Source organism: Furipterus horrens, unplaced genomic scaffold, assembly GCF_987537825.1.
Source record: "Furipterus horrens unplaced genomic scaffold, mFurHor1.1.pri manual_scaffold_2, whole genome shotgun sequence".
Lineage (NCBI taxonomy): Eukaryota > Metazoa > Chordata > Mammalia > Chiroptera > Furipteridae > Furipterus > Furipterus horrens.
Window position 1 is genome coordinate 139,269,938 of NW_028327172.1, and position 27,534 is coordinate 139,297,471.

Consider the following 27,534-nt stretch of genomic DNA (forward strand, 5'->3'; position numbering starts at 1 on the left):
GTTTACATTAAATGTTCTCAAGTATTCAATGATTATACTGCAAAAAGTATAATTACAAAATAAATGGAAACATTGAACAGATGTTTCTTTAAAAAACTGTCTAAGCAGATAGCTGTAGACGGGTTTAGTTTTATTTTATTATATGCGCACATTTCTCTTTAATGTTTTCTCCAAGAGAGGGGAAAGAGAAGGGAAGGAGAGGAGGGGCAAAGGGAGAAAAGACAGGAGATGGGAGGAGAGGGGAGGAGGAAGGGAGAGAGAGATTTTTCCTTTGCAAATTGGGCAGATCTTTCCTCCCTGGCTTTCCTTTATGCTTCCACCAAGCTTTTAGACACAACCATAAAAAAGTTAAAGTGGCTCTAGTTGTTAGATCAATGCTTCTCACTTCTTCAGGTTGCCCAGATTTTATAAGGATCAGGAAAAAAAAAGCAGGGTATACTAAGGGAGAGTAGGAAAAATATTGGGTGCCACTAACCAGATGTGTGACCTTCAGAAGTCACCTGGCCTCTTGTTGTGGTTTTTAACTTGTCTAGCAAATGATGATTATTACAGTTGGTTTCAGCTGAGAAAGTATTCTTAAGCTTCTGGGAAGACCAAGTTCAATCCACAAATTTCAACACATACACCCTAACACCCTCATGGCCATGCCGCCCCCATTTCACTAATAATAGTTACAGTAAACTCTTTGTTATCCAGCATTGTTAGAAAAACTTCTTTGGTAATGCAAATGCCATAGTAAATAAAAAGTTAGCATATATGCTGAACATAAGCATGTAAAATTCTAAGCATGTAAATTATTACCAAAATTTTACTGAAAGCAATTGAATCAATCTTTGGTGACTTAGGGTACTTTATGGTTTTAGAATATTTGTGGGGGGCCTCATTAGGAGTTTATCACAGTACAGTGCATATGTGAAATGTCTGTTGGCAGAATGTCAGTTAGAGGAAGCTGAATTCTCCATTTTTAACATTACCTTGAGGTACATTCAGTTAGGCAGACACAGATATGCATTAGAGATCCTTGCATACATCTTCAGAGGTTAGGGAAATAGGAACTAAGCCATTTATTCCAAGGTTCTATCTAATAACAGAATTTCTCATAAAAGTCCAGCTAATCTGGATCTGTATGTGTCATTTCTAAGCAACTACAGAAGAATTAATTTAGCACAGGATTTGTCAAGATTTTGCCAATAAGAATAATAACTAGCTGGAAAGTAAAAGGTCCAAAGCAAAATCTACTAGTAATGCCCAGATCTGCTATTTGAATTCCTAACTATATATTTTTATCATTCTTAATTCCAGAGGTCAAGTAATTATAGCAATGACTTGACTTTGTAGGCATGAGCTTAAATCTCATTCCTAAGGTGGCCTTAAAAATGATCCAGTCCAACTCCTTTATTCAATGCGAGAATGTCTTGTCCAGTTTCCATGGCAGATGGTCTTAACAGACCATGTTTGAATGATTTCAATGATAGAAAATATGAGCATGAGCAATGACCTTAGCAGGCAACTGCTCATTCTATTACAGGATGACTCTGATGGTCATAAAGTCATTTTGTATCAAACATGTCGTAATCTACCTTATACTGACTTCCACCCACTGGACATTGGACCAGCAGGCATAACACAGAATAAGCCCAGGCCCTAACCCTGGTGTGACTGATTCTCCAGATTTGCTGATTAAGTATTCATAGGTTCAATCCTCAAGTGGATAAGTTAGTTTTAAAGGGTGAAAACATATTTGTTGATTGGAGACAACAGCTTCTGTTATGGGTACCCAAGGAGGTTGAGTAAGAGTCCAAGATCACATCAACTAAGCCCATCACCATCCTGGAAAAAAAACTCAAAGCAGGTAACCTACTAAGAGGGTAAGAAAAGCCTCACTTTTTATGACAGAAATGGTATTCTGGTTTTGTAATTTGCTAACATACAGAAAATGGAAATAGATTTCACCTCATTGCCCCCAGGCAGGAACCTAGGAGTTATGATTGATTCTTCCCATTCCCTCTTCCCCCAAGTCTAATGGGTCACCAAGTACTGTAACTTCCATCTTCTCTCCATCCCACCAACTTAGGTCAGGCCCTTCTTGTCTTGTCTAGACTCCAACATTGTGCTCCACTGCTGTATCCACAGCATCTAAAACATAACTTGACATATTTGGGGGTTCAACAAATACTTGCTGAATGAATTTTCAAGGCCTCCTACAAGGTCAGACTCCCATCTCTTTCCATCTCAGCCTCACTTCCTCCATGGTTTCTTTCCCAGTACCAGCTCATCCCACACTTAAAACCCTTCCCATACAAGACAGAGTTCCATTCCCTGAGTGAGACGAATATGGCCTTTCAGGGCCAGTGTCCTACCCTCTTTTGCTTCTGTGCCCTTGGCTCTGTTCTGCTCTCTTACTGAAATATCTACTCTCCCCCACCTTTTGCCCCGGCAAATACCCACTGGACAGTTCAATATTCAGCTCAAATAGATGTCCTATGTGAAAGGAACTGTTTTTTCCTCTGAGCACCCAATAGCGCGTTGTGTGTTCCATCTCCTTGGCCCTTTTCTGCAAAGTACTGGAATCATCCAGTGTCAGCCTATCTCTCCATCAAACTGAAGCCAAGATCACTGTTTTATTCTTCCTAGAGACTGGCACACAGAAGGCTCTCAGTAAATGTTTGTTCAAATGAAATGAAAACACAGTTTAACAAGGTATTTAAAGTCTAAGACTAGTAAAACACTTCCTGCTGTGTAGGTGCCAACCCCAGCATGCTAGTATTGCGATTTTTTCTACATTTCTATGGAGCTCATTTTCAGATTCTTAAACTCAACTTTTAAAACTTATTTTGAAAATTAGGATGTCATTTCATACCACATATTCTGTTATTCAGTCCTCATACACACATCAAAGTGAAAACTTTTAATATAACTTTTTTCTCTCTGAAAGATTTTATTTTGAAAAAACAAAGCTGAATTTTTTTCTCTTTTCCTTTGGATTTACTGTTCCATAGATTCCAAAGAATATATCAAACAGCCCAAGTCTCTATAAAATTCACAAAAAGCGGGGCTTGGAGAAAAGAGTACCCATGTGCTTCTACTTAGGGAAGGGGGTTCCATGGGAAGGTAACATAGTGTGACCAATTCCTTTCAAGAATAAAGTTTGTTTTTGTTTTTTGGAGGGTTCAGTTGGATTCCATAGCATAAGATGCAACCTGGGGTCAATTACACACACACACAAAAATAAATAAATAAAAGAACTACTATAACTGGCCCAGTAGAAAAACAGATCAATCAGCCCCAAAGACTGGAATGACTATCCTCTTTGTACAGGCTACATGTAAGCCTTACTTGCCTAGTCCGTTCCAGGGCAGTCTCTGGCGGTGGCCTGCGCTCCAAGGTCTCTCCAGCGCACTACAAACCGGACACATCCTGGGGGTTAGCCAAGGCCCCCTGGGCAGAGAGCAGAGGGTGGGGTGGGGTGGGGTGGGGGCTCCTGGAAATAGTGCCACCTGCTCAGATCTGAGGTTTTTGATCTCCTCACACCCTAACACCACCTTACTGTCCTAAGGCTTTGGTTTTCTATTTCATCTTTACACAGCTCTGTGGCATACATTTCCATTCCACAGTTTTCCTGGTTGAGGAGGAAAACCAGAACCTGGGTTTCATTTTCTCTTGTTGATGTTTACTGCCTCCAGCTTACAAATTTACGACAGTAATAATAGTTCCTCAGCCTCATCAAATACTCATAGTTTTCATATATAAACATGTATGTACACACACACACAATGTTCTCCTATTCAGACGGTTTATGAGGACTCCTTCCCACTGTTCAGTATCCCACCACGTTAGGGAGAGGTCACTTGTTCTTTCGCGTTCCTGGGCCATCTCGTAAAGCTAGGGTACCCTTAACCACTTCCCTTATAAGGAGGAATTGGCTGTGTAATCATTCCCAATCTGAGGGGAGGGTGTCACCCTTAAACCACCTCCGTGACCTACAGAGGAAATCACCTGCAGCCCGCCAGGCCGGCTAAGAGGGGGGAAGGGCGCTTCGGACGGCCGCCCCCGCTGCTCTCTCCCATCAGGTCAGGATCCCCCAGGACCTGGAAACCCTCCCACCGGTGGGGACACCTGACCCCTCGCCACCCACACCCCTACTGGCTCAGGGTCATAGGGAAGGGGGCTGAGGGAACAGCTCCCAGGGCAGAGAAGGAGCCACCGCCTCGCCCAGCACCCCCTTCCCCGGCTCACCGGCGCCCGCACTCCCGCCTCACTCCGGGCCACAGCTTCTCGGCATCGTGCCCGCAGGGGGAGGGCTCCGGACCCGGATGCAGCCGCCTCCCAGGGGACGGGCGCCGGGGTGGCGGCTGGACTCCCGGAGCCTCCGGCAGACTTGCAGACTCGCGACCCCGCCCAGCGGCGCCCAGCTGACTGCCGCGCGGACCGCCTCCAGCCTGCTGCCGGGGAAGGGGGGGGGGGCTCCCGGCCACGCCCCCCGCAGGGCCCGCCCCCAAGGTCCCGCCGTTCCTTCCCCCTGCGCCGGCCGGGGGCGACTCGACCCCGAGGCTCACGCAGGGTCTAGGTGAGGATCGAGGGCAACGGGGGTTGCGCCACGGTGCCAGTGTGGCGGCGTGACAGATGGCGCTAATTAAAATAAATTATTAACTAAGCCAAGTTTGCACAGTCGGTCTTCCCCGCAGGGGTTCCCTTACAAGGCCAGACCCACAGGACGGGGGAGGCCCTAGGCATCCTTGATCTCTGTTAAAAGTCTTACATATGGATATAGTTAACTGAGCATGCGTGGCTTTCCACCCGATTTGCCCTTAAAATAGACCTTTAATTAAAAACAAAAAGATAGCAGGATGCTTCTTGAGCTCTTATTCCGAGGGAACAGACCAGCCTTTGACACCTGTATGTTTCAACTGCCCCAGGCAGCGGGGGTTACTGGACTGACCTGGACTGTACCTGGGAAGCTGGAGTATTGATCTGCTGGACCAGAGGAGAGAAGATGCCTCCGGATTAGACAGAACTAAAAGGGAGGAAACAAGAGGAGGAAGGAGAAGAACCGCCCCAGTTTGCATACTAAGCACCTGGAGCAGGGATGAGCAAGGACAGGGACACCGGACTCAGAAGGCATCCGATCACGGGATCAAGGTCTCACGGTAGGCGGTGCGGCCAGTGCACCTGGCAGGCAACAGAATCTGAAACCGGAGAAGCCGGCGTTTCTGCTGCCTGTCACCTACCACACACAATACGCAGAGACAGGGGTTGAGTCTTGTGGGGCGCTTTATTAAGAGGGTCGGGGTCTGAAAAGAGGGCGGGTTTGTACCCTAACAGACCGTCTTAAATTCCATTATAAACAGAACTTTTTTTATAAGGAGAAGAAAAGTGTAGGTAAGGGGGTTGGGATTCAGGGTAAAAGTTAATCAGATAAAAGCTGTAGCATTCTTTCATCTGTGTCCTGGACAGTGGTGTATAATGGGTTAGACACAAATTGCTGGCCCTCCACCTCAGGCACAAAAGTGGAACTGCTTATGGTCTCCTGGAGTCAAGGTGGGTCGTACCTCCAGTTCTTGAAAAAATAGCTTTTTACATACATTGATTACTGAGCTTATTAGCTGTTACGTGAAATGAAAAAATTTCCTTTATTTGACTTTCCATCAAACAAGACAAGACAATAGAAATCAGGACAGGGTCGCAGAGTCTGGGAGCCGGTTTGTGATGAAGACTAAGAAGTACATCATACTAGGAAGAACTTGATTTATGAATGAAGGAGCTGAAGCTACTGAAATCGGGGAATAATTAGCAGCATAAGGTTGCGCATCCGCGCTGCTCATTGGTTTGAAGTAAACGCAAGACGAGGGCGTTTATTTTAGGGAAGGGGGAGTGGATACTCCTTTTCCTGGCAATCCCCAAGGAACTCACCTTTCGCTGTCTAGGCTGCCTCCTCCAGGCTGGCTATCTCTGCTTGGCCCTTCACCCGACCCTAAGGTTAACCCCCTCAGAGCAGGGCAGGGGCAGCTAGCAACTCTGAAATGTCCCGAGATCCAGTTTTCAAGGGTCCCCCCTGGGCCTGTTAGGAGTATCTGGGGTGAGTCACATTCCACTGGGCTTTCTTTTATTTTAAACCATATTAAGGTGAGCTAAAATGAGTATCAGAGAACCTGTGGGATGGGGTATAGTGGGGGCGGGGGAAGGGCATACACAAAGCTGCCATTGCTGTGGAGTGGAAGGCTGGAATGGAGTTTCTTGTAGAGAAAGTGGTTAAGGTAGTTTTCCTTTGACTGACTTGCTCCCAGCAGGGGGACTCCAAAGCTTTGAGCTCCCCTAGCACTTCTTAGCTATGTGACCTTGGACCTACCCTTGCCTTGCTCATTCTCTCTCTGTTAAATGGAGGCTGTAATACAGGTCCAAAATCCAAAAAGTTTTGAGAACCAAAACCTTTCTTAATTCATTTGGAGGCAAAACCTGACCTAAACTGACATAAACTCTTTTACAGTCTTTATTTAGACTTCCTGTGACTATTTGTTTCACTGAAGGCACATTACTTAGTTTGTATGAGAGCTGCTTCAGACCCTCTCCGGGAGTTATGTTATATAAACTGCATGCACGTATTGCCTTATTCAAATCCAAACAATTCTGAATTCTAAATTAGAGCTTCACCAAAGGCTTTAAATAAGGAATTTGGATCTACAGCACTTATTACCTAAGATCATTGTGAATATTAAAGGAATAATATGTATAAAACACTCAGAATAATGCCTGGTACACAGTGTTAGTTGCTAGTGTTACACGAGGCAGCTCTGTTTCTAGCCTGAGTATTCCAGGGTAGTACCACCTTATCTCACAGTTCTGTGAGTATATGGATTCTAAGTACAGCTAAGAAACTTCAATTATAACATGCTTTATAGCTGTTTACCCATGTGGTTTGTGGTAAAGCTTTGTGGTAGGGTATTTAGTGAGATGTTTTAGATCTCTGTGCTCCTCCCCACCCCCTTAACTCCCTCTGGAGAAAGCTGATAATCCCTTTGTGTTTTCTACTTCAGGGGCATTTGCAGGATTCTTGGAGGACCAACCTTTCTAGTCTTTAAAGAGAGCCCTTTCTTACAAAATAAATTAGCTATCCCAGGTGCCCTGAGTGGAGAGAGGAAAGAGGCAGGATGAGGTGAGGGCTTTCACAACAGTCAAAGGGAAGAGTGACTCCCCCAGAGTGGAGAGGGTGGGGATTGGTGGTCCCCAGAGCATCAAGGACTCAACCCTCAGCCCCTGTAGCATCAGGACAAATGGTAAGCACTTGGCATCACATCGCTCTGTGATGCATCTATTGGACCTAGGGAACCCGGTCCCACAGCTTCGGCAGATTCAAGCTTGCCATTGGAAATAATGGGGCAACCTGCCTTCTCCTTACAAGAACTCATATGTTGGATAATGAGGATATCAGCATCAAAGTCAATGAGCTGAAGAATAAATAGCCTTAATTCCAATGGTACCAAAAGCCCCCCTGGATTTTTGCATGGCCCTAGTAAAGGAGAGCCTCCACTCCAGACCTCAGTGATGCCTGACAGTGGACTTCTCTACACTCCAACATGGGTTAGGAGGAAAGGAAAAAAAAAAAAATATATATATATATATATATATATAATATTTTATGTATATTTGAGCTAGTAAACTAATATTCATACTTGGGACACCAGATCCAAAAGATCTACCTATACTGTAGATCTGCCTAAACTGTGATTCCATAGAGATGAAATATCTTGTAAAATGGAAACGGAAAGGAACAGAAAGCAGACCTGTGGTTTCCTAGGGCTGGGAGTGGCTTTGACTGCCAATGAGCTCAAGGGAATTTTGGGGGTGATGAAAATATTCTAAAACTAGATTGTAATGATGATTCCACAACTCTATGAGTATAATTAAAATCACTGGATTATTCACTTACAATGGGTTAATTTTGTGGCATGTAAAGCATACTTCAGTAGAGTTGCAAAAACACCAAAAAGAATACTAGGATATAGCCCTGGCCAGTGTGGCTCAGTTGGTAGGAGCATCATTCTGTAACTGAAGGGTTGGGGTTTCGATTCTCAGACAGGGCACATACCTAGGTTGTGGGTCCAAACCCAGGTCTGGGTGTGTATGATCCCTGGTCCAGGCATGTACATGAAACATCCAATTGATGTTTCTCTTCACATCAATGTTTCTCTCTCTCCCTTCCTCTCTAAAAAATCAATGAAAAAACTCCTCGGATGAGGGTTTGGAAAAAAAGAAGAAGAATACTAGACGCCCTGGCTGGTGTGGTTCAGTGGGTTGAGCAGCAGCCTGCAAACTGAAAGATTGCTGGTTCGATTCCCAGTCTGGGCACATGCCTGGGTTGTGACCAGGTCCCGTTTGGGGGCATGTTAGAGGCAACTGATGGATGTTTCTCTCGTACATCAATGTTTCTCTCCCTCTCTTTCTCCCTCCCTCCCCCCATTCTCTAAAGAATAAATAAATAAAATATTTTTTAAATGTTTAAAAGAATAATGGAATACTAGAGCCCACAATAAATAATCATATTTTCTTGTTAAGGGTATGCCCCTTCCTCTATTGGGCCAGCATCTACTCTGTAGCTGAGCTGGGTATGGGCTTCCTTTGAGCTTTTAGTTAGATTCAGTTTACTGTTGACTCCAAATATTCTGAGGATGGGTTCCTCAAAAAGTTAAAGTTACCACATGACCCAGCAATTTCAGTCCTAGGTATATATCATCCCCAAACTGGAAACAGGGACTCAGACTGGTGCATGTATAATCTCCAACAGGTCACTTTCCTCTTACAGATATCTGGCACCTACTTGTGTGAGGAGTGAGGCTTGTAGTCAGGCTTCCATCAGAAAGAGGCTCTGAAGTAGGGTCTAAACTGCCACCAATTTGCAGTCAGGTATCCTGTGACCCAGGAGCAATGGCTCTGCTTTATGAAAAGCCAGAGCACAGGGTGTGCGGATTGGGGGCGGGGTGGAGTGGGGGTCTTCCTTCTTCTCATTCATTTCATACCTCTAAATTGTGAAACAGTAAACTCACCGGGAAGGTGCCGGGCTGGGTGTTAATCTTTCAGGTGATCATTGGTCCACTGTGAAGATCAAGTAAAGATACCATAGTAATAATAGTACTTATTAATTACTTCCCACTCCCTTCCCCATATGTATATACGGAAGCTTAGTCCCTGCCACCTTTTCTACCAAGTCAACGCAGAGCATGGATTAAACATTAAATCTTTGTTTCCTTGTTTTGCTGTAAAACTGTTAAAAGTTCCTGGAGCAAAATTTTCTGGTAGAGCATTATTAGCCAGAGCCAGTGACTTGGGAGAATAATTACCGTAAGACACTACAATTCTTTGTCATGGTCTGAAAAGCATTATCATTATCTTCTCTGTGTGCTTGAGGAGTGAGAAATGGCCTGCTTCTGATTAAATAATTCATCTGTCAGTGTTGACACACACGCGTTTTGTCTTTTTTTCCATCTCTTTTTTTTCAGAATGAGATGCCTTCTCAGAAGCGAATGGTGGAGTGGAGGACACAGGCCTGGGTGTCTGGTTACCTGGGCTCGGCTTGAGCACTCAGGAAGGGACAGAGTATCCTTGGCTTGACTTCTTTATCAGTGAGGTAAAGAGACCCCGGCAAGTGGCCTCTTAGCTTTCCTCCAGCTAGAAAAAATAGGAATTCCTTTTGGTTATTATATTTGGGATCTTATTTTAGTAGATTCCAAATTAACTGAATTTCAGGCATCTTTCTTTTTGTATTAATCAGGATTCTTCAAAGAAACAGAACCAATAGGAGACTGTATATTGAGGAATTGACTCATGTGATTATGGAGGCTGAGAGGTTCCAAGATTTTTAACTGAGCTGATGGTGTAGTTCTAGTCCAGAAGCTAAAAGGCAGGAGAAAACCCATGTCCCAGCTCAAGGCAGTCAGGCAGGAGGAATTTCCTTTACTGAGTGAGGGTCAGCTTCCATCAAGCCTTCAATTGATTGGATGAAACCCACCCACATAAGGGAGAGCCATCTGCTTTATTCAGTCTTATCAATTTAAATGTTAAACTCATCTGAAACACCCAGAGTAATGTCTGATCAAATGTCTGGGCACCCTGTGGTCCAGTCAGGTTGACACATAAAATTAACCATAGAGGCTAACTTCATTCATGCTTGGCTAGTTGTCATAAATGATTTTGCAATTTGAAAAATACCCTGTTTTCATGAAAAAAAAAAAAAAAGTACTCATATGCTTTCAAATAGGCTACAAGAAACCTGGATACAAAATCTTAGCTGGATTGCCTGTGGCCTTTGCACCACAAAAACTCAGGGTTCCTCTCACCAGACTACATTAACCCTTTTTGGCTTTGTGCACAGAGCTCCTGTTCCTGTTGTCATAAGGCAATAGACAGTTATTAAATGTACAGACATGATGCCCTGATTAGCAGTAATACAGCTTTCTCTGAGGTTGGTCTTCTCAGCTCTTCTTCACAACTGGATGCCAGGAGCATACTCCTTTCTTTTGTTAAGGTCTGTGGTTCAGTTCTCCAGCAGATACAGCTTTAAATCTTGCAGCTACTACCCCATTGTTATTTGCAACCTCATCCATTTCTCTTCCTGGTTCCATTGGGAACTAAGGGAGAAAATGACTTAGATTATACCAGGAGTTATTCCAATGTGGAATTCATATAAAGCAATTCTTATCAAGTTAATTTGATCTGATCCCAGGAAGGCAGAAAAATATTCCAGCCCAAATATACTTCTTGCAGAGACAATTGGATATTCATGGAATGTTGTGGTGATGGTAGCCAAGTTTTGAAGAGTTGGCTGTGAAAACTCTAAGATGAAGATCTATTTTGTGAACTTGGAAGTGCAGAAGCAGTATTTCCCACTGCAATAATTTCAGAAATTTTACATAAATTTAGAACTTTACCATTCTTTGGGTCTTATTGTAATTCTGGGAAACTACTCAATTCTGTTTATTACAGAAACAAAGGAAGAGTCTATATGAATCTTTTTATAAAACGATTTTCTGTCTACCTTGGCTGCCATCTCATGAATTTTTCTATTCACTTTCAGTACAAAGGTATATTTTAGTTGATTCTGGCTTGGTTGGCTCAGCACACTTTCTTTGTCTGCATGCTCATGAAATGTCACGAACTGCTCTCTGCCCCCTCCCTTGACATCCTTTCTTTTCTCCTCTTATTCTCCACCTTCCAATTTTGCATGCTCACTCTCTCTTTCTGTTCCATCAACCTTTCCCACTGGAAGTCTATATGACACAGCAGGGACACTTCGGTGTGTTTTTAATGTGGGGTGTTTTTACCTTTCCAGAACTTTTTCCATTTAATTTTGTAACGAAACCTTGTCTATTAAAGGAATATTTTTGAAGGGTTGGGCCCTTCCCAGAATGGTTGATATCAGAGATAAAGGGGGCTGCCACCTCAGCAGCAAAAAATTTATATACAGTAGTAGGCAAAAGTAGCTTTACAGTTGTTTATATGGAAAAAGACATGCAGGTTATGATTATTACAATAGCTTTATTAACTCAAAAGAATGTCACAATGGCACACTAAACCTACTTTTGCTCACCCTTGTATTTGGCAACCTTGCAAAGGGGGATACATTTGGGAGCTTTTATATAGGTGGGGTGGACAGAGTTTCAGGTGATTAGATGTGACAGGTGAGAAGAGACCTGTTGGAGACAAGATTTTCTGCCCTAGGTGACTAGATGGACATAGGACCATTAGTTGAGATGGGATGCACAGCAGCGTTCTGGGGAAAACAGTAAGTTCTGTCTGAGGAGTTTGAAGTACCAGCAGGACAGGCATGCGAAGTACCAGTGGGACAGGTGTGCGAAATACCAGCGGGGCTAGGCATGCAAAGTACCTATAGGATAGCTGTGTGATGTCTACTACCACTTGGGAAAATGGGCCTGAAGCTCAGGAGAGAGATTAAGCTTGGAAATATGACCTTAGGAGTGATCTTCAGAGATCTCACCTGTGAGGGCTGAATGTTCTAGAGAGTTCCTTCAATGTGAGAAGTGCTCAAAGAAAACAGAAAGTTGAAGAGGAAAGCACAGGGAACAGCCAGAGAGGGAAAAAGTGCTGGGTCCCAGAGACAAAGGAGAAAACCTGTAGAGAAGAAGAGGGCCATTGAAAGTGTCAAAAGCCACAGAGCTGTCAGAAGTAGGCTTGACATTTGAAGACTAGTTAATCAATTCCCATTGACTTCAATTGTTCACTTGTATTCTTTATGTGACTAAATATGTTCACAATGTTAAGTAATAAGCTCATTATGTAAAAATGATTTTCTAAAGAGTTGGCCATTACATGTAAGCTGTAAGACATAGTTTATATGGTTAGCTATGCATGAGTATTGCTTGGGCCTGAATCAGACCCTGGAGAATTTGAGGAGAGAAAATTTGTTCTAAACCTAATTTGATAGATATCTCAGTATTCAGTTAATAAAAAAAAAATGTTTTCCTCCTTCCCAGCTGGTCTTCTTGATACTCCTTAAGGCCTCATTGGCTTTTTTTGCCTAATTTTTTGGAGACAGAGGCAAGCAGGTAAGAGACAACCTGTCTCATGATATTCACTCATGTTATCTCTGGGAGATCTTCAGCCTCGTTTTTATCCCTGGTTCTCATGTGACTTTTCAAGATCAAAAACCCATTTCTCAATACGATCCATCCTACTTATATGCTTGTGCTAATTACAGTTGATATTGACTCTGCTGGATTTTAAGAAATATCATCTTATGATGTCCCCCTCTTTCTTATATTTATAAACACTGGTTTGCTCAATTTGGTTTTAGAAGATCATATGTTTCTAAGAATTTATCCATTTTTTCCAGATTGTCCAATTTATTTACATATAGTTATTCATAATATTTTTTTTACAATCCTTTGTATTTCTTTGGTGTCAGTTGTTACTTCTCTTTCTTTTCTGTCTTTATTTAGGTCCTTTCTCTTTTTTTTCTTTGAGTCTGGTGAAAGGTTTGTCAATCTTGCTTATCTTTTCAAAGAATCAGCTCTTAGTTTCATTAATCTTTATATATATTTTTTAGTCTTTATGTTATTTATATTCATTATGATCTTTTTTATTTTCTCTCTTCTACTTACTCTGGGCTTTGGTTTTCTTTTTCTAATTCTTTTAGGTGTAAGGTTAGATTTTTTTATTTGAGTTTTTTCTTCCTTCTTGAGGTAGGCCTGTAATGCTATGAATTTCCCACTTAGGACTGCTTTGGCTGTGTCCCATAGGTTTTGGGTTGTTGTGCATTTGTTTTCACTTTCTCAAGGTAATTTTTGATTTTTTCCTTGATCTTATTGTTAACCCATTAATTATTTAGTAATATGTTATTTAGCCTCCATGTGCTTGAGTATTTTTCAGTTTTTTTAATTGTAATTGATTTCTAGTTTCATACCCTGTGGTCAGAGAAGATGCTTGATATGATTCCAGTCTTTCTGAATTTATTAAGACCTGTTTTGTCTCCTAACATGTGGTCTACCCTAGATAATGTTCCATGTGCACTTGAAAAGTGTGTATATTCTGCTGCTTTGTGATGGAATGTTCTGTAAATATCAATAAAATTCATCTGGTCCAGTGTATTGTTTAAAGTCACTGTTGCCTTACTGAATTTTTGTCTGGAAGATCTATCCATTGATGTCAATGGGGTGTTAAAATCCCCTACTATGACTTAATTACTGTTGCTTTCTCCCTTTACGTCCACCAAGATTTTCTTTATACAACATATTTAGGTGCTTTTATGTTGGGTGTATATATATTTACAAGGGTTATATCCTTTTATTGGATCTATCCCTTTAGTATTATGTAATGTCCTTCTTTGTCTCTTGTTATGGTCTTTGTCTTGAAGTCTATTTTGTCTGATACAAGTATTGCTACCTCAGCTCTTTTTTTTTCATTTCTATTTGCATGGAATATCTTTTTCCATTTCTTCACTTTCAGTCTGTATGTATCTTTTGTTCTGAGGTGGGTCTCTTGTTGATAGCATATATACGGGTCATGTTTTCTTACTCATTCAGCTACCCTATGCCTTTTGATTGGAGCATTTAAAATCTGTTCACATTTAAAGTTATTATTGATAGGTACTTATTTATTGCCATTTTTATTCCTTATATCTATGTCTATTTCTTTCTTTATTTCTTCTTCTTAAAGAAGGCCCTTTTAACATTTCTTGCAATACTGATTATGTGGTAATGAACTCTTTTAGCTTTTTGCTGTTGTTGCTGGGAAGTTCCTTACTTCAGCTTCAATTTTAAGTGATAGCCCTGCTGGATAGAGTAATGTTGGTTGTAGATCCTTGCTTTATTTATTTTTTTAAATAATTTATTTTTTTTAATTTTATTTTTAGAGAGAGGGGAAAGGAGAAAGAGAGAGAGAGAAACATCACTGTATGGTTGCCTCTAACTCGCACCCCAACTGGGGACCTGACGTGCAACCTAGTCATGTGCCCTGACTGGGAATCGAACAAGTGACATTTGGCTCTCAGGCCGATGCTCAATCCACTGAACCACAGCAGCCAGGGCTTGATCCTTGCTTTTTATCATTTTGAATATTTCATGCCAGTCCTTCCTGGCCTGAAGTGTTTCTGTTGTGAAATCAGCTGACAGTCTTATGGTAGTTTCCTTATAGGTAACTATCTTTCCCTTGCTGCCCTTTAGATTCTCCTATTATCTTTAACTTTTGCCATTTTAATTATGATATGTCTTGGTGTGGACCTTTTGGGGTCCATCTTATTTGAGACTCTGTGGTTCCTGGACTTTTGTGTCTTTTTTCCTTCACCAGATTAGGAAAGTTTTCAGACACTATTTCTTCAAACAATTTCTCAATCCCTTGCTCACTCTCTTCTCCTTCTGGTACCTCTATGATGTGGATGTTGTTATATTTGATGTTATCTCAGAAGTCCCTTAGACTTTCCTGAGTTTTTAAAATTATTTTTTATTCTTGTTGCTCTGCTTGGGCATCTTCTGTTATCTTGTTCTCTAAATTGCTCATTCAATATTCTGCTTCATCTAGCCTGTTTTTGATTCCTTCTAGTTTATTTTTCATTTCAGATATTGTATTCTACATTTCTGACTGGTTCTTTTTTATGGTTTTCATGTCCTTTTTAATGCTTACTATCTCTTTGTTTATGTTCTCACTGAGATCACCCATTCTTCCCCTAAGGTCCTTGAGCATCCTTATAACCACTGTTTTAAACTCTGCATTTGGTATTTTGGTTGATTCCATTTCATTTAATCCTTTTCTTGAGATTTCTCTTATTCTTTCATTTGGGGCTTATTTCTTTGCATCCTTATTTTGTCTGCATTTTTGTGTTTTTCTCTGTGTATTAGATAGATCTGCTATTACTCCCAAACTTGTTATGATGGCTTTATGATGTTGGTGTCTTGTGGGGCTCAGTGGTGCAGTCTTCCAGATCACCTAAGCTAGGTGCTCCAGGAATGTTTCCTGTGTGAGTTATGTGCACCCTCCTGTTGTAGTTGACACAGTTCAGTGACTGTCTGAGTGTCTGCCTAGAGCATCTCCAGAAAATGATCACACCAAAGGTATGTTGGGTACAGCAACAGAGCTTTCTGCAGAACTTGAGCTTGGCAGGGTGATGAAGCCAGTAGCTGGAGGTACAGTTTAGTGCACTCCCCAGGCTGGTGCTGTAAGGATTGAAGTGCTAGACCCTGGTAAGATGGCACCTGAGGGTAGTGTAGGATAGCAACTCAAGACTTCAGTGGCTGAGCTTCCAGATCTCTCCTTGGGGCCATGCCACCCAGATCCTTTCTTTATGACTCCCATAATCCCTGAGTTGCTTTCCCTTTACTGGAGCTCCAGGTAAGTGTCCAAGAGCAAGATCCTGTGTGTTGGCCTTTAAGTGAGCACCTGGGAATTCTTCCTCTTCCAGGTAGACAGAGTCCCTGCTGATTTTCACTGCCAGAGGCAATGCAGGATCTTTTTCCTGGCCCCAATTCTCTGGGTGGGGGATCCTGGAGAGGGGTTGAGACCCTACACCCCTCAGAGGGGATTTTTGCAGCTGAGATATCCCTCTTGCCCCTCAGCTACTGCACAGGGGTTCAGGGGCCAGCCCTCTCTGAATCTCCACCCTTCTTACCAGCTTCGTGTGGCTTCTTATGTAAATCCTTGTTTATAATACTACTGTTCAGCTGTGCTCCAGTTGGTTATTCAGGTTGATTGCTATATAATTTAGCTATAAATCCAGTTTGGCTCTGGGAGGTGAGTGTAGCTTCCATCTACCCCACAGCCATCTTGGAATGTCCTAGATGCTTTTTTTTTTTTTTTTTTTTTTAAAAAAAAGCTTTTTGATGATAATAAAGTCATATAATGGAAAAATATAAAAAATGAACTATTAAAAAAAGAAGTCATAAAAATGACCTTTAAGAGTTTGGCAGTTAAGGGAGAAAGATACCCAGCCAGCAGTCTGAAGACTTGGGCTCAGATCCTGGCTCCATCCATCTTTTAATAGTTACTTCACTTCTCTGAGCATGTGTTCTCATCTGAGAAACAGATAATACCTGCCTGCTCACTATCTAAAATCATGAGAATCAGCTGAGCTACCCTATGCCAAGTGCAATGCATCACTGTTTCAGCCTCTAGATGCACCAGAGGAATGCAGCAAGTAAAGTAGACACAGACACCAGATCTGGATTCTTGACTGTGGTGCTGGCTGGGCTTTTGCAATCATCTCTCATGGTTCTCCTCCTGCCCTCCTCAGCTGTCCCTCCCATTCGGCTTCTTTGCAGGCACTCCTCCTATTGCTCTCCAATGGCTGGAGTCCTCAGGTCTCAGTCCTGGACTCTACCCTCTGTCTGTGCATCTCTTTTCAGGTGACCTCATCATTCCTTTGTCTTTAAATCCCATTTATCTGTTGACAACTCACAACATTATATCCCTACGTCAGACCTTTTCTTTGAGTTCATACTGGAATATCCACCCATCTCTTTGACGTGCCACTGCTAGAATGCTGCACAGGCAGCTCCAATGTAATTATACAAAATCAGTTCTGATGGCGTCCCTGGCCAGCAACGCCTGGGATGCCATCTGAGCCCACTCACCTTCATTCTGCATTTGGCTTCCTTCAGGTCTTAGTGAGCTTACATTTCACCTTCTATGATTTACTTAACTTAGGGGTGGATCCATCCCCCAATTATTCTGTCACTTCACCTTGCTCATTTTCTTCACTGCACTTTTCACATGCTCTACAGTGTTATTCATTTCTTGTTCACTTGACTATTATTGGTTATCCTTTCTAGAACTTTAGCTCCATGAGGGAATCATGTCTCTCATTTTCTCTTCTAGGCCCAGGGCCAAGAAGAGTGCTTGACCCATAGCAGCTGCTCAGAAAATATGTGATGAAGGAATGAAAGGGTGTCCTGAGCAGGCCACCTAACTTTGGTGAGGTAATCCAGTCTCTTATAGTATTTATAGAATTCGATGGGATGTAAGATGACATAGTTGGAAGACGTTGTCTGCTACCTGGCACATAGTAATTGTTTATTAACTGTTAGTAAATTTAAATTAAATATTAGTGTATCCAAAAGCTTGTCATCAAATCTGGTGTGATGCACATCACATATTCAATAGTTCTAAACTGAGTGTACCAACTATAGAATTTACTATATATACAGATGTCCTGGATTGTACTTCCAGGGACAATGATTCCAACAGTGTTTATCTTGATGTATATTAAAGTTTGAGATCCAGTTATGTAGAATATACATTAAAGTGCAGTATTGGATGTATTAGTAAGGGTTATCCAAGATGAAAAAGACAATAGAAGATTATCTATCTATCTATTTATCATCTGAAATCTACATGGTAGACTGGCAGGTTGGAAATTCAGTTAAGACTTGATGTTGCATTCTTGAGTCTGAATGCAGCAGCAGGCTGGGAATACATACAGGTGTTTTTTTAAAAAAATCCTCAGTCAGGCATATGTTTATTGACTATAAAGAGAGAGGAAGGCAGGGAAGAGAGGAGGGGGAGCGAGGGAGGGAGAGAGAGAGAGAGAGAGAGAGAAAGAGAAACATCGATGTGAGAGAAAAGCATCGATCTGGTGCCTCCCATATGTGCCCCTACAGGGGAGCAAACCAACAATCTACGGATGTGCCCTGTCCAGGGGTTGAACCTGCAACATTTTGATGTACGGGATGATGCTCCAACCAACTGAGCTACTTAGCCAGGGACAGACAAAGTTTTTATGCTTCAGTTTTGAAGAGAATTCCTTCCACTTTGGGGAACTTCGGTCTTTGCTCTTAAGGCCTTCAACTGATTGGGTGAGGCCCACCACATTATGGAGGAGAATCAGCTTTACTCAAAGTTACTGATTTGAATATTAACCACACCCAAAATATATCTTCACAGAAACATCTAGACTGGTGTTTGACCAAATCACTGGGCATTCTGTCCCAGCCAACTTGACACATAAAATTAACCATCATATTGGGTCAATATTTTAATGATGAATTTTCAGAAGGTTGAAATATTCTAATCTTTCTTCAATTCTAGGCTAGGTTTCATGGAAAACCTATGATACAAAATCTTTATTCCCTCCTGCTGCCTGCAGGAGTTTGCTATAGATTTGTTTTCTTTTTAGTGTCCCCTTCCCTTATTCTAAACAGATTTAATACTTGAGAGGTGGGGAGGGGTTCCTAGTTAGGGTTATATTAATAACTACCCACCCAGACTGGGAAGTCTAGAAAAATCTCTCTCCTTAAAGGAAAGACATCTCAGATATTAATTGCTTATTATTTCATTCAAAAAGCCACAAAAAACAAGCAAACAAAAGCAAACCAATTCAGAGCTCTTATCACTATGTCAGAGGCTAGTTAACAACGACAAAGAAAATGTGACTTCTGCTTTCTAATTACTTTTTTCTGGTTGTCACAAGGCCCATTAATTCTCAAGATATGCTTAACTAAATAAAACAAAAACATGGAAAGGAAGTAGCAGGAAAGACCATTTACCTTCTGACATATTTATTACAGCTTGGAGAAATTTTTTATAAAAGGATATAAAGCATTGTTTCAGCAGGAAAGGTTTGTTCAAAACAATTCCAGGTGTGCAGTGATGCGCATTGTCAAATCTGATTTTCCCAGCCTGTTACTGTTTGTGTCCACTAGATGGCGCCAAAGGATTGCGGTAGCGAAGATGCATTGGCTCCTACTGGGAAAACATAAAATGCTGTTCTGTAAAGTCAGCGTCTTAAGCAAAGCACTCATATTGTCTGAGACCCCTTCTTTTTCCCCATTTTAGTGTGACATGTAGATTAAAATAGGAGGACAAGGAAATGATTACCTCTCCTGGAATGTGGTATATTGTGGAATAATGGAAATGTAGGGCGAACACATATTCCAGAAAAAGGGCACTCAGACACAGTGCTGGTGTGTGTGTGTGTGTGTGTGTGTGTGTGTGTGTGTGTGTGTGTGTGTGTGTGTGTGTGTGTGTGTGTGTGTGTGTGTGTGTATACGTACATGCATGCTTCAGAGACTGAACAGTAAAGAATAGGAGTGATGGAAAATACTTTAAAAAGGTAAAAATATTGTAGAAAAACATAAAAAGAATAAAAAAGTTGGAGAAGATGAAAGATACTCAATTGAGTATGAAACTAGGAACTTGGTTTAAAAGTATTAATAGGGGAAATCCAGAAGAAAGGATCCTTTCCTCTATTTCTTGTCGTAATAACAGGTGAGTTGAATTTCAATGAATATCATGTAAGTGGAGACTTAGGAAAAAAAGACATCAAATCATGTAGAACCAATTCAATGGAATTTCTTCATGTTAAGGGACTCTAATTTAGCTTTCACAGACTAGGAATAATCTAAACTACGTACACGCAGTACCTGCTGAGGAAGGTGAAGAAGTTAAAGCTTCAGGTACTGAAAGAGGAAGAGCCCTACTGGGGAAAAAGAGAAAAGAAAAAGGCAAAGTTGAGTGGGAATGGTAGGCCTATTGGGTTCACTTTCTCTTTGTGAAGCTTTTTAAATCTCCCATTAAAAGAACAAGTCTGAAAAAGAAAAAAGAACAAGTCTGCCTTGATAAGATGGAGGATGGGAAGAGGGGGGGTCATTCCTGCTGCAGTTGAAGGGTTTATTGCTCAGTTTAGAAGCTGCTTCCAGAGCAGGACCATGGACTAGTTTGGAAAATGATTCTGTCTGTGTCCTAGGTCACCTACCTAGTGAGATTTCAAAAAGGAAGCCAAGGAGAGCATCCATGAGATATTCCCACGCATGCACACAGGTGACCACTGAGGAAAAGATGGAGAAGCTACCGGAGCTTGTTCCCAGGAATGCTGCTTCTCTCAGGGTTTCCTGCAAGTTAAAAAAACTCCCAAGTGAAATGATGCTACAGGAATAATATATAATGCATAATAGTATACAAATATTATGGGTTTTGCAACTTACCACAATTCCAATTAATTTAGAACATTAGGTGCCTAAAAACTAAGAGTCCTCTCTTCCAGGAGAATTGATTTCTTACAAAAAGAGTATGATACCGAGGCTGTTACCAGTTTGAGCTGAGTTATAAAATCTGTGGAAGGGAGTGGTGTTTAGTACAGATTATTCCAATTAATTATTCAAAAATACCTTTTAAACATATTTGGATAAATCAGTGGCTCTTAAATTTGTGTGCTAAAGAATCACCTGAGGTTCTTGTTAAGATGCAAATTCCTGGGCCCAACTTCTGGCATTTAGGTTAAAGGATTGCTGTTGGAGTCTAGGAATTTGCATGTTAAACAATTATTTCAGGTGATTCCGATGTATTAGATTGAAAGAGCTCTCAGAGAAACTCTGTTCTAAGCAAAGGCAGAATCGATCAGTCAGAAAGGCCTTCAAAATCACATCATTCACTCATTTTCACTCCCTCCCTCTCTCCTGAACACATTAATTCAACAAACATTTCTGGTTCCCTAACGCTGTACTTGCTGATGTAGGGACAGTAGTAAATATAAAGAGGCTCAGTTCCTGCCTAAAGGAACTTATATCTAATGCCTGAGATATATATATCTATCAGGCATTAGATTTATTGTATATATAGGCATTAGATATATATGCACATATATATTAGGCATTAGATATATTACATATGTATATATAAGGCATTAGCATAATTTATCTAATGCCTGATATAGATACATACACACATATGAATGACAATGTCAGGTGGTATTGAATTTGTAAAAGTAATGTCAAAGAGTGACAGAGGAATTTAGAAGAAAGTCATATCAATGTTAGCCAGTGTGATTGGGAAAGGAGGAGTGGCTAGAGTAGAGGTGGTGGGACATTGCTGAGGCCCTGAATGATGACTGAGCAGGATATTTGAGGGGAAAGAAGAGTATTAGCTTCCTATTACGCTTACTAAGCAAGAATGTTATTAATATTCCTAAGCCTATACTAAAGATAGGGCAGCAAAGTATGACCAGAGATTAAAACTATAATCTTTTTAACTACCCTCAGAGGAGAAATAAAGGATGAGAAGCCAAAAGTCCTTGAATCAGCAATGCCATCTTCTTTTTTTCAATATTCTGATGCCAAGTGGACTTATTTTACTTTAATAAGTTGATAACTAATAGGAATGCTTGACATGACATGTTTATTATATATATGCTGTTTTCCCATAGATCCACATTTACTTCATCCAGCTGCTTTCAAAAAGTTAAAATTATTATTATAAAACATGTGAAGTATATAGACAATTAGCACCCAAAGACAGGATTAGGACTGTTTGAGACCAAGGGAGGAAGATTTATATAATTAAAAATCACTTTTTGTTTAACAAAGAGATCTGTATTTCTTAAAGTTATGTTTAGATATATTCTTTTAAGCTATATTTTGCCCATCTCATTACATGAAAGAAAATTTAATCTAGCTACCTTGCTCTCTGTCTCCAGCTCTTCTTGCCAACATCCTACAAAGCATCAAAACCAAAATATCTAAGCAATTTTGTCTGAGTTTTCTCTGAGCTTTTAGAGAGGTAGGATTACTATACCACCATGCTAGATGGGAAAGGGCCAGACTCTGGCGCCAGACAGACAACTGGGTGTTTAATCTTAGATACATCACTTACTATCTGTGTGGTTTTGGTGAAGTTATTTAACCTTTATCTGTAAAGTGGACATAAATGGAACTTGTTATGATGATTAAATGAATCCATACATATAAATCGCTTGAAATAGCCAAACCCATAGTAAGGGCTCAATCCTTGTTAGCTATTGTCATGAGCTCTGGTGTTGAGAAAGGTACACAAAAGCAAGTTCCATGGGATATAAGTGGGCTGGAGAAGTACTATGTTAACATATAATTATAATTCATTTATAAATCACAGCATGTGAATTATTAATTTATTAATATTTCACATTAATTTATACCAGTATGGCATTAATTAATACACACTATTAATTCGTATTAATAAGTTTCATATTAACAACTTATATGTTATGCTTTATAAATGAATTATAATTATATCAATATAAAAATTATTCGTCCTGACTGGTGTGGCTCAGTTGGTTAGGCGGCATCCTGCAAAGCGCAAGGTTGCCGATCGGTCAGAGCACATGCCTTGGTTGCATGTTTGGTCCCAGTCCTAGCACATATGAGAGGCAACTGTTCAATGTTTTTCCCTTCTCTTTCTCCCTCCCTTCCCCTTTCTCTAAAAATAAATGAACAAAATCTTAAAAAAAGAAATATATAAAAAATTATTTATTGAGAGAGTGTTGAACAATTTTTAAAAAGATTTTCTTTATTTTTAGAGAGAGGGGAAGGGAGGGAGAAAGGGAAGGGAAAAAGAAAGAAAGAAACATTGATCGGTTGCCCCTCACATGCACCCTGGCTGGGGACCCTTGTAACATTTAAGACTATAAGAATGCATAATATAAAATTATATGACACAGAAACTAAATATGAGACTAGCAAGTGTAGGCACATAAAAGCAAACTGGAGAAGAATCTAGTACAAAAATGCATCCATGGCTTCTTATGTACATGCAATGTGTGAGTCACACATTTGCCTTTCAGCTTTCTTCCAACCATTGCAAAAAGGGAAACCTGATTACTGATTACCCATTTACAAGATAAAAAGAGGCCAATTGTTCAGGAGAAACACAATTACGTCTACAATTAATTACACAATTAAGACAAGAGAGGATACTCCCAACAGTCATCTATATGACGAGGCTGTGTAATATAATAAAAAACCTTTTTAGCCCTGGCTGGTGTGGTTCAGTGGATTGAGTGCAGGCCTGTGAACCAAAGGGTCACTGGTTGATTCCCTATCAGGGCACATGCCTGGGTTGTAGGCCAGGTCCCCGATTGGGGGCGTGCTAGAGGCAACCACACATTGATGTTTCTCTCCTTCTCTTTCTCCCTCCCTTCCCCTCTCTCTAAAAATAAATAAATAAAATCTTTATAAAAATAAAGAAAAAACATTTTAAATATCTTTCAACAAATGAGCCAAAGAGTTTCACAGGGCTGCTCCCATAACATTCTTCAAATCACCACCCAAGAGCATGCCAGTAAAAGCAGTTCTATGAAGAACGAAATTGTGTGGCCCACACAATTCCTTTATGGAGAGGAGGATTTTGATATGCCTGGAACATCCATAACTTAAACTCATTCGTAGTTGTTTGGTTTCTTAAAACACAACTATGACTGTCCTCTCATTTCCTCTTCAGAAACCACTCAGAGACAGGGACTATTAAACCCATTTTATAGATTTAAAAATAGAACCCAAGAATGGTTGGACAGCTAGGAAATTTGAGGGGAGGATTTGACCTACTGATCCCCAATCGTCGGCCATGCCTTCATCCCCAGACTTCTTAGAGCCCTGTTCCCTCTGCATTACCTTTCATTTGTTTTTCTAATCCATTAAAATCCGACTTTTATGTCTGCAGGTCCATTGAAATTGCTCTGGCAAAAGTTGTAAATGATGTTTTTATTGTCAGAGCTGGTGATCCTTCCCTCAGCCTTTTGCTTGTTTGTTTGCCTTACTTTGAAACAATTAGTTCAATCTTTGGCATTCTGTTCTCCTTTGGCTTTGGGGCATTCATGACTCTTGGTCCTCCTCCTCCTTCCCCTAGTACTTCTGCTCATGGTCTCATGAGCAACTTCTTGTCTCCACTCACCTCCCAAAGGTTGGAGTTCCCAGGGTGCCACCTTTGGTCCTCTCCTCATTGCACGCTATGTGTTTTCCCCAGTAGACCCAAATGTCTTTCACAAAATCAGCTGCCATCTTGAGAACATTAACTCCCATATATACACCGTAGGATGACATCGTGTATGGGATTGAGTTCTAAGATCAGGGTCTGAGGTAAGAATAGCATTTTATCAATGTAAGACTTGGTCATTGTTTCTTCAGTTGAATAAGAGATAAGCCAGCAGGCTCAAATTGGGAGCCATTATACAGGAAGAAAACTTTCTTTAAAGACCAGAATTATGTTGAGTGGTGACATGTTCACACTGTGAGGATATACACAGAGAAATGAGATCATCTGGAGGAAGAGCAGGTTCACATGGCCCATTTCATAGTTGGACTAGTGCTTATAGTCATGGGGTGAATTGGCAGAAAGAGAAAATTTAAATAATTCATCCCCTCTCTTTATTTATTTGCTTGTTTATTTATTTAAGACCAAATAGGCCTATGAATTTGCATATGTTAACGATGATTCATGTGTTCCTACAAACTCACTGTGTACCTATTAGGTATTTTCATTTGGTTGTACCACAAGATTTCACAATTAACATGTATAATATTTAATTTATTGTGCTTATGTTCCACTGTTTTAATTAGCTGTAGTGAGATATCCACTCTCTGTTATTCCTGTAACAAAGTTATACCCAAATTTTAGTGGCTTAAACCATAAAAATTCGTTTCTCATCTGTGTAACAGCCCAAGGTAGGTGTTCTGGGTCAGGAGGTGGGGCGTGAAATGGGGCGCAAGGGGTCCTCTCCACAAGGTCATTCACACCCTCCATCCTCCCCATTTCTAATTTGTTCTCCCACCAGGGTTTTGTGTCTCAGATTCTTCTTTTGTAAAATGGGCCAACACTAGTACCCTTTGCAGTGGTTGTTGTGAAAATTGAGATAATCTATGCAAAGCGATTAGAAAGTGCCTGACTTAGAGCTGATACTCAAAAGTTGGTAACTATTATTGTTATTAATTAATTGCAGGAGTTCATCAGCCACCAAGCTGCACTAAGCTAGAAACTCTCTTTTCTCATCACTTGCTTCCAATCAGTCAGGAAGTCCTACTTACCTAACTAAAAATACATACATATTTATGTTTCTTTAAATGCAAGAAATAGGCGTATCTGATATGAAACTCAAAACAGATGGATTTGGGCCCTGACTGGTGTGGCTCTGCTGGTTGTGCGTTGTCCCACAAAGCGCAAGGTCGCCAGTTGGATTCCCGGTCAGGGCACATGCCGGGGTCTCGGGTTCTGTCCCGTCGGGGTGTGTACAACTGATTGATGTTTCTGTCTCACATCGATGTTTCTCCCTGCCACTTTTCTCTGTCCCTTCCCCGCTCTAAAAATAAATAAAAACAGAACAAAGCAAAACAAACTAGATGGATTTGGATTTTTTAAAAGAGAAAGCAAAGGCCATTCTCCCTGGGAATCCAATGCATTCATATGGCTTCATCTGCTTTCTTTAAAATGGGTCATATAAGAGATTGGATTAGAACTCTCAGCTGAAAGGATCTAGAGCAGTCTTCTTGTTCCCTCATTTTAAAACAGAGGAAACTATAGCCCAGGTAACGACAAAGCTGAGACTCAGTTCTAGGTTTTTTGACTCCAATCAAGTGTTCCGTTGTACTCAGTTGCCTTCCTGTGGAAGACCCTTCACATAGTCCTCTTGAATCTCAGTCTTGTGTTTTCCTCCTAGTTTAATTATACAGAAAAATAAACCAAGTCAAAACCAACCAAACAACTCCTCTCCCTCATCCTCACCATTTTTGGTTAGTGTCTATGAGATGAAGACAACTGCTGTATGAATTTCTCCTAGTCTCCTGGTTTCTAAACCACTTATGGTTCCAGAGCATGTACTCAATGCTATTTCAGCCTGGTTACTGGGATCCCCAACTCAGTACTATCTGCTTCCCCTCTTTTTATTCTGAGCAGCAGATGGCGCTGTGCACAAGTCTGGAAAGATGCTTTCCATATCTACCACAGTTGGGGAAGGTTGAGGGAAAATGTGCTCACCTCTTCCTTAATTTCATCTTTTTTTGTTTTATTTTTTAAAAAAGGTCTTATGTACTTATTTTTAGAGAGAGGGGATGGGAAGGAGAAAGAGAGGGAGAGAAACATCAGTGTGTGGTTGCCTCTCATGTGCCCCCAACTCGGGACCTGGCCCACAACCCAGGCTTGTGCCCTGACAGGGAATTGAACCAGTTACCCTTTGGTTCATAGACTGGTGCTCAATCCACTGAGCCACACCAACCAGGGCCCCTTCCTTAATGTTACAGGCATGCTTGCCCTCCTCTTTCTGTGTCTGAGTGCTCACATGAGTGTGAACTGTGTAGTAACAGGAATAAGTAGTACTGTGTGTGTAAGTTATCTGGTCCTGGACACTGTGACTGCTGAACTTGCTTCCTCTCCTTCCTGGACACACAGCTAGACTACATTTCTTGGTTTCTGTTGTAGTTGGATTTGGCCATGTGACTGAGATGAGGCCAATGGAACTGATGGGGAGGAAGTGATCTGTGCCATTTCCAGGTCTGGTTTATGAAAATCTCCCTTGTGTTTCTTCTTTACCAGCTGTATGGCAGTGCCCAGGATGACCTTGGAAATCATGGGCAATTGTAGCAGAGTTGCCAGTACCTCAGGTTCTTGAATGATGGCATGGAGCCCAGCACCCCATTGACTTGGACCCAAGTCAGGGTGTTACATGAGTAAAAATAAACCTTGATCTGTTAAGTCACTGAAATTGTGGGGTTTGTTGTTGCAGAGATTAGCCTACCTTAACTTATACAAAAATTAACTAATGAAACCCTACTGCTTCATGTGGTATTCCTGGGGGAAATGTTTAATGCTATTTTGTAGGATGCGTCCAAGTTTCTGCATAATAGGGTGTCTTTTTTCCACATTAGACTCCAAAGAGGAAGTGATTGCTCCCTGTCAAAGAGGGTTTTAAGGGCCTCCCATCCCCAATAGTTTCAGCAAAATAAAGGACTTGATGTGGAGACCAGTAGGCAGGCATCTTGCAGGGAGAATGCAGATTAGCTCAGGATAAAGACAGAGAGAGCCTATATCAAGGGGTAAGTTTGTGTGTGAGTAAATCAGGTAGCTAGCAAGTTGCGGAGCACATTGGAGTGAAGTAAATCCCTCAGCATAACTGAAGGCACAGTAATAAGTACTACTCAGGGTGGGGAGATTGGCTTTAAAACTGGCCACCAACAATTTCTCCCCTGCCTGTATACACAAGCTCCCCTACATCAAGAGGTGGATCCTGTCTTCCCTCATGCTGAAGCTTGCTCTGGCTGACGGAATGCAGGGGAAGCGTTGGGGTGCAAGGCTGCTTCCGCTCTT

General features: G+C 41.1%; 1 protein-coding gene and 1 long non-coding RNA gene across 7 annotated transcripts in view; one reads left to right on the plus strand and one right to left on the minus strand.

The window, feature by feature from the left end:
- Positions 1-4,390, minus strand: part of OPTN (optineurin) — a 44,671-nt gene extending 40,281 nt beyond the window's left edge. For 3 of the 5 annotated variants that reach the window (XM_090266533.1, XM_090266529.1, XM_090266532.1), the window contains exon 1: positions 4,237-4,301. The gene's annotated coding sequence lies outside the window, so the exon portion shown is untranslated. Of the gene's footprint in view, positions 1-3,336; positions 3,401-4,236 lie in introns of those variants that run through there. The other 2 variants (XM_090266534.1, XM_090266530.1) reach the window with 2 other exon arrangements.
- Positions 3,975-26,932, plus strand: LOC150019599 (uncharacterized). Of its 2 annotated transcripts, none has more exons than XR_016509070.1 (7): positions 3,975-4,070; positions 4,917-5,147; positions 9,492-9,619; positions 12,483-12,554; positions 17,314-17,414; positions 20,180-20,253; positions 26,764-26,932. It is a non-coding gene; the product is annotated as an uncharacterized LOC150019599 (long non-coding RNA). The 2 variants fall into 2 exon arrangements; XR_016509068.1 differs by lacking the exon at positions 3,975-4,070 and adding an exon at positions 4,497-4,567.
- The last annotated feature ends 602 nt before the right edge of the window (positions 26,933-27,534 follow it).